This window comes from Artemia franciscana, chromosome 19, assembly GCF_032884065.1.
Source record: "Artemia franciscana chromosome 19, ASM3288406v1, whole genome shotgun sequence".
Taxonomy (NCBI): Eukaryota; Metazoa; Arthropoda; class Branchiopoda; order Anostraca; family Artemiidae; genus Artemia; species Artemia franciscana.
Window position 1 is genome coordinate 9,943,733 of NC_088881.1, and position 12,612 is coordinate 9,956,344.

The 12,612-nt window shown below is 33.4% G+C and overlaps 1 protein-coding gene across 2 annotated transcripts in view; it reads right to left on the bottom strand.

Annotated features, from left to right (window-relative positions):
• LOC136039273 (diuretic hormone receptor-like) overlaps positions 1 to 12,612 on the bottom strand; it is a 214,200-nt gene that overhangs the window by 124,598 nt on the left and 76,990 nt on the right. The gene's annotated exons all lie outside the window — the stretch shown is intronic.

Consider the following 12,612-nt stretch of genomic DNA (forward strand, 5'->3'; position numbering starts at 1 on the left):
CTAAAATTGGGTATGCAAAAATACCCATTTTTTCCTGAAAAAAGGGAGGAATCTCGAATTTAAATTTTTGCAATATATTTAGGATTGAAAGGTCGCTTTCTATTAATCCAAGTCTGAAAAGATTAAAAGTGATATTCAAATTATAAACTCCTTTTGTTTAGTGCTCCATTTCCACCCAAGCAAGGTCAGGGGGGAAGAAAAAATCACAATCATAACTTGTGCAGTATTTGGTGGATTGAAAGGTCGTTTCCTAATAACTAAATTTCGGAGAGTCCAAATATGGCATCAAAATTGAAATTTCCCTCACTTAATATTCAATTTTCATGCTAGGCGAGGTCAAAAGGGGTAGAAATACCATTTGTGGTCTATAATAATACAGTGCGTAATTCAAAAAATATATAATTAAAAGATCTTTGCTGTTAAATTAAATAAAAACAAGATTTTGCTAATTGAAAGTAAGCAGCAAAATTAAAAATAATAACGAACAGAAATTATTCCGTATTTGAAAGGGGCTGTCCCCTCCTGAACGCCCCACTCTTTACGCTAAAGTTTTACTTTTTCTCACAACTCTGCCTTAACTAGCGTAACTTAACGTAGCGATATTGTACTTAAACTAGTATATTGTACTTAAACTCCCACGTAACTTAAACTAGCGATATTGCAGAACCAATTTTGCAAGGCAAAGTAACAGAACGGCCAAAAAGGTCGAAATTATTTTTATGAAAACGAAAGTCACAAGTTGATCCATTCTCAAATGACTGAAATGAATGAAAGAAAAGATCTGAAAATTACTCAAATGAATGAAAGAATGAAAGATATGAAAGATTGTATACGTAATAATTTATGTTCGTTTTAAGTTTTAATATTATTCCTTATTTTCAGTTGGAAAAAACTTGTTTTTTTGATGTAATAACACCCACAAGTAGAAGACATACAATATCTTTAGAATATTATCACAAAAAAATCATAGTTATGAAACTGCTTAAGATAAAATTAGATGCTAAGATTGGCCAGAAAACAAAAAAAGACAAACAAATTATTGCTTATGATGGCCACTATTTAATAAAATTTTTACTTTAGCGTAATGCCGAGGGGATGGACTTCCTCATATATGCAATATAAGGGGGTTTACTCCCTCGTCAATACCTCGCTCTTAACGCTTAAGTTCATATTTTGCTCTAATTTTTTAAGAATGGCTCCTGAATTCACATAGGCCATTTACTAAAAATAATTTAGCGCAACGAGCGAGGTACTGACGAGAGGATAAAACCCTTCTTATGCCTAATAATTTCTCTTCGGTTTCAGTTTTAATGTTGCTCCTTATTTTCAGTTGAAAAAATTTGTTTTCTTATTTAGTTTCTGATTGTTTTTTTAATAATGCTGGTAAATCCGCCCCCTTTTTCATGGAAATCCCCCAAGAAATTCCTTCATGGAAAAAAAACCAGGTAACTTAATCCCACAACCCCACCCCCACCAGAAAAATCATGCCTGGTACTTACCAATAACCAATACTATAGGTAAACAGTGGGCAAAGTTCATAACTTGTAGTTCTTCCCCTGGGGACTCTGAGGGTAGGTTATCCTCAAAGACATAATTATTTAGATATTTTGACTATGCTGAACAAAATGGCTATCTCAAAATTTTTATTCGGTGACTTTAGGGAAACATCAGGGTGGAAGGGGGCCTAGTTGCCATCAAATATTTTGGATACTTAAAAAGGGCATTAGACCTTTTAATTTTCTTTTGAATAAGCCCTCTCCCCATATTCTAGCACTCCTCTCCCCAATACGATCACTCCTGAAAAAAAACGACAAATAAACACGCATCCATGAACTTCCTTCTAGCGAAAAATACAAAATTCCACATATTTGCAGATAGGAGCTTAAAACCCCACACTAGGGTTTCGCAATACGCTGAATCTGATGGTGTGATTTTAATTAAGGTTCTATGACTGTTAAGGGATGTTTCCCCCTTTTTGAAAGTAAGGTTAATTTCCTCGGGCTCGTAACTTTTGATTGTAGGACTTGATGAAACTTATATATTTAAAATCAACATAAAAATCCGATTCTGTTAACGTATTTATTGTTATCAAAAGTCCGTTTTTAAGAGTTTTAGCTTCTATTGAGCCAGGTAGTTCCTTACTTACAAATCATTACCACGAAATGTTTGATCAAGTCCATGGAGACTGAAATGACATTAAAATTGTAAAATTACATCTCTTAGTGCGCCATATCCACCCAAGCAAGGTCAGAGGGGATGAAACATCGGAACTTTAATTTTTGCAGCATTTGGTGGATTGAAAGCTCATTTCCATAAATTTTGGTGAAGACCAAAAATGACTTCCGGATTAACATTTCTGTTACTTAGCATCCCATTTCTGCCCTAGGTCATGTCAGAAGGGGTAAAATACAATTTGTGGCATTATAGTAATGTAATATATAATTGAAAACGGGGAAATGGGATGCCAGGTGATGAAATTGCCCATTTCTGATGTAATTTTTTGTCTCTCCTGACTTGAATTAAGAGGAAACGACCTTTTAACTATATAACTTTTTCAATTACAGACACGGAAAGAAATTCAGCATAGCCTGAAGAATGACCTATCCTTTACGAAAGTAAAACAGTTCAAAATAGGGATGATACCTTTTTATTGACAGTAAATAGATATAAAATTATTTAACTGGATATTTCGACCACATATACAGTGTTCATCATCAGCAGTAAAACTGTTGATGATGTGCTGAGAGTTCATCCCTATTTTGAACTGTTTTACTTTCGTCATGGAAAGGCAGTGTGGTCTTCGAAGTTATCCACCTGTCCTTTAGTATATTTGCAAAAATCTAACAAAAGGAATTAGGCTTTTGCCATTCTTTACGAATTGTTAACAGGCTATTAGAGCTACAAAAAAGGACACATCAATGTTATCCATACCATACTTTGTTTCCCAAGGCGGTGAACAATAAACTACTAGTTTGATGGTTACCGGCAATTGCGATTTTACTGGTGCCCTGTTTAGTTCGATTTTAGGCCACCTTATGCTTCGGGGGTTCAAGGCTCTTTTCAGAAACCTCGAAAATTGTTTGTAATGATTTTAAATTATTTTCCGACTAAATTTGAATAATAGTCATTATTTCTGATTTTCCATTGGAAAACGCTTCTAAATAGGTATTTTCTTCAAAAAAGCAGTTCTATATTTTTGGTTACTACTTGCCATGGTTTGCTCTTTACCTGGTCTTAGCTAATCATGCAACCATGTTACAAAATATACTAAAATTTTTTAGTTAAAGTATTAGTAGAATCTACTTATTAACACATTGATTATGGTTTGATTATATTATAGCATGATTCTAATCCAACATTTCTCAAAATACTTATAGAATTTACAGATTTCAATGAAGCTGTGCAAATACGATATTAAATTTAAAGCAACGAAACACAGATAGAAATATAAGTTTGGGAAAGTTCCAGATTTGGAAATTTAGCTGTGGGGCAGTCCTTGAATAAACACATAGACATGTCTCTCACAAGCATAGAAATCTTGACTTTCATGAAAAGGAAATTTTCCTTGGATAGTAACTATAGATATAAAATTATTTTCAATTAAAATTAGAGGAATACATAAATTTTACTTCTTCATTTTTAATTTTACGTTGCATAGTTTTTCTAATAGATTACCTATATTTCTCTCTAATCCATGTATAAAAAAAAGTTTTAATTTGTTATGAAGGAGTTGACTTAAAGAAAAAAGCTGAGTTTTATTTTAAGAAGTAACGACGTGGGTGTATTACAAGCATAAAAAATTCAGCGTAAGTTTTCCCAATTTCTATAGAAAGAATACCGCAAGAACACCACTTGTTACTCGACCGGCACTCGCTTTATGATACCTGTTCTATTTCAATAGCGTCCAGTTTGGGTAGGAAGAACACCACAAAATCACCACTTTTTATTCGACCAGCACCACTTTATAATACCCGTATATTTCGGTATATATCGGAAGTGCCCACTTTCAGTAGGAAGGATACCACTAAAATCGCCACCTTTTACTCGACCTGCAGCGCTTTATGATACCTGTATATTTCGGCAGTGTTCGATATCGGTAGGAAGGACACCACAAAATCACCACTTTTTACTCGAACGGCACCGCTTTATGATGGCCGAATATTTTGGTATATTTCAGTAGTGCCCAATTTCAGTAGGAAGGATACTGCAAAACCACCACTTTTTACTCGACCAGCACCGCTTTATGATGCCCGTATAGTGGCAACACTAATCATAATATCTTGTATGGCCACACTATTATATGCCTTTATCCCCTGTCCTAAACATTGGTTCCAGTTGATAGTAGCAACTAGACCTCCGTTGCCTGTGCAACGGGAAGTGTTGCAGCAACTGTGCCCTGTTCCTTAGGGCACAGCTGCGGAGCAACACGTGCAACTGTGCCCTACGGGACACAGTTGCTATTTCCGGGAAATCTGAAAGAGATACGGAAATAACGTCTTATAGTTTTCTGCTTAACTTTTGATGGTCTAAACTAGGAAAATATAAAACAAACCAAATTCACCAAAAAATTTAAATTGCCCCGAGGGCATGACAAAACTTCCAAATAGAAAAACCCAAAGAAGGAATTTTATTTCGGAGAAACTATTGTAAGATCCAGTTGTTAGGAGATCGAGACCTGTCGAACCGCGTTGGAAAAAAAATTCTAGCTGGTCCAGAACAGAAGTTACCTCTAGAACGTCGAAACTTCGGAAATTATTTCTTAGAGAACGAAGCAACTTGGTATATAGAACACTTCACTTCTTCTTGCATACTTTTCATAGCACTACTCGATAAAAATATAAGAAACATCAAAATCGAAAATTTGAGAAAATTCCAAAAAAATCGGAACGAGATGGACTTTTCCGGAATTATTTCCGGGAAATCTGTAAGAGCTACGGAATTTTGTGCTCCGGTTCTCGAAGAGACAAATGAAAGTTCTACATGAGTCCAGCATAACTGTATTTCTAACAAGTTTATTTCCGAAGCTAGGGTCGTCTTAACTTGACGCCAAACATCGAACGCACAGTTTCTAAGAAAAAAACCGTTTTATTTTTTTTTTATGGAAAACTGTTAGTAATTTTAGGAACTTCTCTAGAACTTTTTTACTCTGTTTCACGTTTCCCATCCCTCTGAAAAATCTCAAATTTTTAACTCTTACCACTTCGGAGCTACAGGTCGCTGATCACGGTGAAAAAAAAAAAAAAAAAAAAAAAAAAACTACGAAAGCAGTAGTGTTGCTCCGCAGCACAATTACCTGTTTATCCGCTGAAAAACTATTGACTAACGACAACTGTTTAATAAACACTCACTGAAAACCCAAGTGAATTACTTTAAAGCAGAATTTTCAAATATTAACAAAGATCTAAAGCAGAATATTTAATTTCAAACAATTAAAAAAAAAACGACATAAAACTGTAAAAGGGAAAAAATTGCTAATAATAATCTATATGTGAAGGAACTTAGAGATCTTATTTTCGTTCTAAGCATTTGGTAAATAAAGTTCGTTTAAAATTCTCGCTAGCGGCATTTTAAATTTGTTTAGAATTGAGATAACAATTTCTTAACAATAAATTTCTGTTAGTTCACGAAACAAAATTGTTAGTGCGATTCTCAATTACGTATATTTTGTTGTTGTAACGAAAGAAACAGGCCTTATGTCTGCTTGATGTTTTATTTCTGTATTGGCGCAGTGGGATTTATCTCTCCTTAGAAATACGGGAAAGTGAATTTAAATTCAGCGGGCTCTGGATTAAATTCAGGGCCCTCGAATTGATTCTAATGATGAGATTACGAGAAACCGTTTTAATAGCAATCCAAATAACAAGACAAAGAGGAATTTATTTTAAATGATATAAATGCATCGACATTTTATCTATCACTGTAGTTATACAGGTGTAAGTGGAGTTTATACATATTTATAACTACATATTTAAACTGCATATGTAGTTTATAAATTTTGCAAGGGTAAAACATGCAGGCTTGGAAAACTTGGAAAATTAGTCCTGAAGTAAAGTGATTCTAATTTGCCTGAAAAGTGTCGTAATAAGATTAATGTTGGAACTTGTGTCACTCATATATTTTTTGGGAAGAAGGGGCTTGACACCGTGGACCCTGTGACGTGGGTAACCCTAGACAATATGCATCAGCTTTACGTCAGATTGCTTCAACTGATTTATAAAAGACAAATAGGATACTTATCTGTTAGTCAGTACCCACACAAGAATTGAATGTGTAAAACAAGAAAATAGTCGGTTTGTTGCTGTTTGTATACGAAGACAATTAGCTGCGGCTTAGTGGAAAACTACATCTTAGTTATATCTTAATAAATGTTTAGTTGGTATTTTGGTTTGGTTAGGTCATATTTTGCAAGCAGCCCCTATGCTTCACACTAAAAGAAAAATCTAAGCAAAATACAAGATAAAAAAATCTTTATTTTCATATTTAAAAATTGTAAAATTCTGCTCCAGGACATTCTTTGATTGTAAATATGAAATTTTTATCATAAATGAAAGAAAATACGATTTTCTCCGAAGAGACTTTCTCAAGACAAACAGCTCTAAAGAGAGAATATGTATACTTAAAAGCTGGGCAAATAGTCGAACAGTTCGTGGTAACGAACTGTTGTAAGGAGCGCCCCGGCTCGATAGTAACTGAAAATCTAAGAAACGGAATTTTGATATCAATAGTTACATCCAAAGAATTGTATTTTAATGCTGATTTTAAATATATAAGTTTCATCAAGTTTAGTTTTACGCATCAAAAGTTACGAGCCTGAGAAAATTTGCCTTATTTTAGAACATAGGACGAAATACCCTCTAAAAGTAATAAAATCTTAACAAAATCATATCATTGGATTCGACTTATCTGAGAACTACACTGTAGAAGTTTCGAGCTCCTATCTACAAGAATGTGGAATTTTGTATTTTTTGCCAGAAGACAGATCATGGATGCGTGTTTATTTGTTTGTTTGTTTTGTTTGTTTTTTTCCAGGGGTGATCGTATCGACCCAGAGGTCCTAGAATGTAGCGAGAGGGCTCGTTCTAACAGAAATTAAAATTTCTAGTACCCTTTTGAGTGATCAAAAAATGGGAGGGCACCTAGGCCCCCTCCCACGCTAATATTTTCCCAAAATCACCGGATCAAAATTTTGAGATTTTTGTTCAGCATAGTAAAAAAATCTTATAACTATGTCTTTGGGGACGATTTATTTCTCCACAGTACCTGGGGGAGGCGCTGTAAGTTACAAACTTTGACCATTATCAAACAGCTCGTGGTAATGAACCTTAGCAAGGAGCGACCTGGCTCAATAGTAAACAAAACTCTAAAAAATGGAATTTTGATACTAATAGATACACCAAAAGAGTTGGATTTTTATACTGATTTTAAATATACAAGTCTCTTCAAATTTAGTCTTACCGTCAAAAGTTATGAGCCTGAGAAAATTTGCCTTATTTTGGAAAATAGGAGGAAACGCCCCCTAAAAGTCATAGAACCTTAACAAAAATCACATCATCGAATTCAGCTTTTCAGAGAACCATAGTGTAGAACCTTTAAGCTCCTATCTACAAAAATATGAAATTTCCTATTGTTTGCCAGAAGACTGATCACGTGTGTGCGTTTATTTATTTATTATTCTTTTCCAAGGGGTGATCTTATCAACCCAGTGGTCCTAGGATGTCACGAGAGTGCTTATTTTAACGGAAATTAAAAGTAGATAACTTCGAAGACCACACTGCCTTTCCATGACGAAAGTAAAACAGTTCAAAATAGGGATGATACCTTTTTATTGACAGTGAATAGATATAAAATTATTTAACTGGATATTTCGAACACAAATACAGTGTTCATCATCAGCAGTAAAACTAAAAGACATGAATAAAAATAAACAAAATTTATACCTAATAAACTAATTACATATAGTTTTTTGCTCTTATTTTTTCCATGCAAAAGCGGAGGCAAATCTCTTTGACCTTTTCGGTTCCAGTTCATTAGAATTATCTGATATATTACGTGGACAGAGGTCATAGCTCTTAGGTGAGGTGATATTTACTTTATTTGACCTCAGCAAATTATCATAAATTGAGTTCAATCCAAATTCACCTGTATCTCTGTTTATGGAATTATTCTTGAATAGAATTTTTTTAATTTCGATTGTTTCCCTGAAAATTTGCTTCAAACCTTGGTCCCTAGAAATCAAAGAAACATTTTCAAACAAAATAAAATGATTTGGAAAATTAAAGATATGCTCCGCGAGGGCCGACGTGAAATCTTCAGGTTTGGTATTTTGCTTTAAAGACGACGAAATATAATTAAGATGTTGTAGCAATCTCGTTTTTAAATTCTGGTTAGTACGTCCCACATAAGAGCTTCCACATGTACATGGGATTTTATAAACCTCACTTTGTTGCTCTACGGAAGTCCGATCCCTTCCAGAATTTAAAAAACAATTCAAAGTATTACTACCTCTTAAAGCTACCTTTAAGCCATTATTTTGTAAAATTCTTGTAAGTTTTTCACTCAAACCTGGAACATATGGTAGAGAACAAAAATTATCTTTCTTTTCTGTTGTTTCCAGAATATCGTCAGAACATTCTAGAAATTTTTTCTTTCTTTTCGAAAAAGTCTGGTCAATTAACCAACCTGGATAATGGTTACTTATTAAAATCTCTTTTAACAGCAATAATTCCTCCTCAATGAATTTTGGAGAACAAATTCTAAAAATACGGTCAGTTAAGGATATGATTAAATCAATTTTTACTTGGCGAGCATGACTGGAGAAAAACGACAAAAATCTGTTATTGTTAGTAGGTTTTCTGTAAATCTTAAAATCCAGACCATTTTCCTTTTTCAAAAGAAGGACATCTAGAAAAGGAAGTTTATTATCCTCTTCTAATTCTATTGTAAATTTTAAATCCCCTCCCCAAAAATTAAGATGTTCTAAAAAACTTTCTAATTCCTCCACCCCATAATTCCATACTGGAATTATGTCATCCATATATCTCCCCCAAAATTTATGTTTTAAAAAGTATGAATCTAACGCTATTGTTTCAATATTTTCTACAAAACAATTTGCTAATAAAGGGATTAAAGGGGCCCTCATGGTAAACCATTTACTTGTTCGAAAAAACCCCCTCTGAATTGAAAAAAATAAGAGAACATGTTGCACAACCTAACTAAATTCATAATTACGACTTCCAAAACTGTTTCACCACCAATTAAGTCCAAATTTCTTAGTATCTTTCTCTCAAGAAGAATTTCTGCGGCTCTTACATCAATATTAGTATACATTGACACTATTTTGAAACTTGAAATTATAGAATTTGAAGAAATCTCAACTTCTTTTAGTTTTTTTTTACAAGTTCTGACGAATTCTTAATGTAAGAAATTTCTGTAGACATGAGCGGTTTTTGTTACTCGCAACAATTGGTCGTAATGGCAGATTTGGCTTATGTATCTTTGGAAGTCCATATAATTTAGGGCACAAAGAACCTCTTGGTAAGAATTTGTAGAAAAGTTGAGGTGTAATCTTCCCTTTTTCCTTCAAACTCTTTAACTCGTTCTTAATTTTCTTTGTTTATGAGTCCGTCGGGTCAAAAGAAATAATTCTATCAAAACAATTCTAACAATTCTATCAAAGACATAAAGATTCTTAATAATTTAAGAAGGGATGAATCTATTATTATTGCAAAAGCAGACAAGGTAACACTTTAGTGGTAATGGACACCAAGGACTACGATTCAAAATTAAACGCTTTACTGAAAGATGAAAAAACGTACAAAAAGCTTTCTTTTGACCCGACGGACTCATACACAAAGAAGTTTAAGAACGAGTTAAACAGTTTGAAGGAAGAAGGGAAGATTACACCTCAACTTTTCTACAAATTCTTACCAAGAGGTTCTTTGTGCCCTAAATTAGATAGCCCTCGAAAGATACATAAGCCAAATCTGCCATTACGACCAATTGTTGTGAGTAACAAGTCACCAACAAGTGCTCTGAGTAAGTGGCTAGTGTCACTGTGTAAACCACTTATGTCTACACAAATTTCTTACATTAAGAATTCGTCAGAACTTGTAAAAAAACTAAAAGAAGTGGAGATTTCTTAAAATTCTATAATTTCAAGTTTCGACATAGTGTCAACGTATACGAGTATTGATGTAAAAGCCGCAAAAATTCTTCTTGAAAGAAAGATATTAAGAAAATTGGACTTAATTAGTGGTGAAACACTTTTGGAAGTCGGTTTAATTATTAATTTTGTTAGGTTGTGCAACACGTTCTCTTATTTTTTTTCAATTCAGAGGGCTTTTTTTCGAACAAGTAAATGGTTTACCCAATAGCGTTATATTCATACTTTTTAAAACATAAATTTTGGGGGAGATATATGGATGACATAATTTCAGTATGGAATTATGTGGTGGAAGAATTAAAAAGTTTTTTAGAACATCTTAATTTTTGGGGAGGGGATTTAAACCTTACAATAGAATTAGAAGAGGATAATAAACTTCCTTTTCTGGATGTCCTTCTTTTAAAAAATGAAAATAGTCTGGATTTTAAGATTTACAGAAAACCTACTAACAATAACAGATTTTTGTCGCTTTTCTCCGGTCATGCTCGCCAAGTAAAAATTGATTTAATCATATCCTTAACTGTCCGCATTTTTAGAATTTGTTCTCCAAAATTCATTGAGGAGGAAATATTGTTGTTAAAAGAGATTTTAATAAGTAACCATTATCCAGGCTGGTAAAGGAAAAGAAGGAAAAAATTTCTAGAATGTTCCATTTCTAGATGGCTTAATAGGTAGCTTAAAAGAATAAGGCTTAAAGGTAGCTTTAAGAGGTAGTGATACTTTGGCTAGTTTTTTTAATTCTGGAAAGGAGCGGACTTCCGTAGAGCAACAAAGTGGGGTTTATAAAATCCCATGTACTTGTGGAAGCTCTTATGTGGGACGTACTAACCAGAATTTAAAAACGAGCTTGCTACAACACCATAATTCTATTTCATCGTCTTTAAAGCAAAATACCAAACCTGAAGATTTCACGTCGGCCCTCTCGGAACATATCTTTAATTTTCCAGATAATTTTATTTTGTTTGAAAATGTTTCTTTGATTTCTAGGGACCAAGGTTTAAAGCAAATTTTCAGGGAAACAATCGAAATTAAAAAAATTCTATTCGAGAATAATTCCATAAACAGAGATACAGGTGAATTTGGATTGAACTCAATTTATGATAATTTGCTGAGGTCAAATAAAGTAAATATCACCTCACCTAAGACCTATGATCTCTGTCCATGTAATATGTCAGATAATTCTAGTGAACCCGAACCGAAAAGGTCAAAGAGATTTGCCTCCGCTGTTGCATTGAAAAAAATAAGAGCGATAAACTATATGTAATTAGTTTATTAGGTATAAATTTTATTTATTTGTATTCATGTCTTTTAGTTTTACTGCTGATGATGAAGACTGTATATGTGTTCGAAATATCCAGTTAAATAATTTTTTATCTATTGAGTGTCAATAAAAAGGTATCATCCCTGTTTTGAACTGTTTTACTTTCGAAATTAAAAGTTCTAGTGCTGTTTTTAATTTACCAGAAAATTAGAGGGCACCTAGACCCCCTCCCACACTTATTTTTTCCCAAAGTCAATGGATCAAAATTTCGAGATATCCATTCTGTCAGAGTCGAAAAATCCAATAACTATTTCCTTGGGGACGGCTTACGAGTGTTTAAATATAGTAATGGTTATTTAGAAGTTTACAGACGTTTTAAGGGGGATTTTTTTCTTGGTTGGGAAGGGGGCTGAGGGGACAGGGTTACTTGAGAGGATCTTTCCATGGAGGAATTTGTCATGGGAGACGAAAATCTCCGTGAATAGGTTGCAGGATTTTTTAGCATTATTTGAAACAAAAAGAAAGAAAAAAATAAATACAAAAAAGTTTTTCAAACTGAAAGTAAGGAGCAGCATTAAAACTTAAAACGAAAAGAAATTATTACGCATATGAGGGGTTCATCTCCTCCTAAATAGCTGCTATTATGCCAAAATATTTTTAGTAATTTCAACTATTTATTCTACGACCTTTGTGATTCAGGGGTCGATCTTAAAGAATTGGGATAAAGTTTAAGCTTTAGTGTAAAGAGTAAGGTATTAACAAGGGGGGAAACTCCATCGAATACATAATAAAAATATACAAATATAGAAGTTCGTTATTTAAGTTAATTCGTAAGTTACGTATATTTCTTACTAATACAAACATTCGTAAAAAAATAGAAGTAGAATCGTCCGATCAAATTAAGAGGAAACCATATAGCCAAAAATAAAATAATATGCAAATTTCGTTTTAAGCATCCATGTGCGGAGAGCCAAAATCAAAACATGCATTAACTCAAAAAAGTTCAGAAATTAAATTTAAAAAAAGTTCTTTTTAACCTGAAAGCAAGGAGCGACATTAAAACTTAAAATGAACAGAAATTACTCCGCATATGAAGGGGGCTATTCCCTCCTCAACGCCTCGCCCTTTAAGCTAAAGTTTTTTTACTGTTTTAAAAAGTAGATTTGAGAGTAAGAGTCAAATTTTAGCG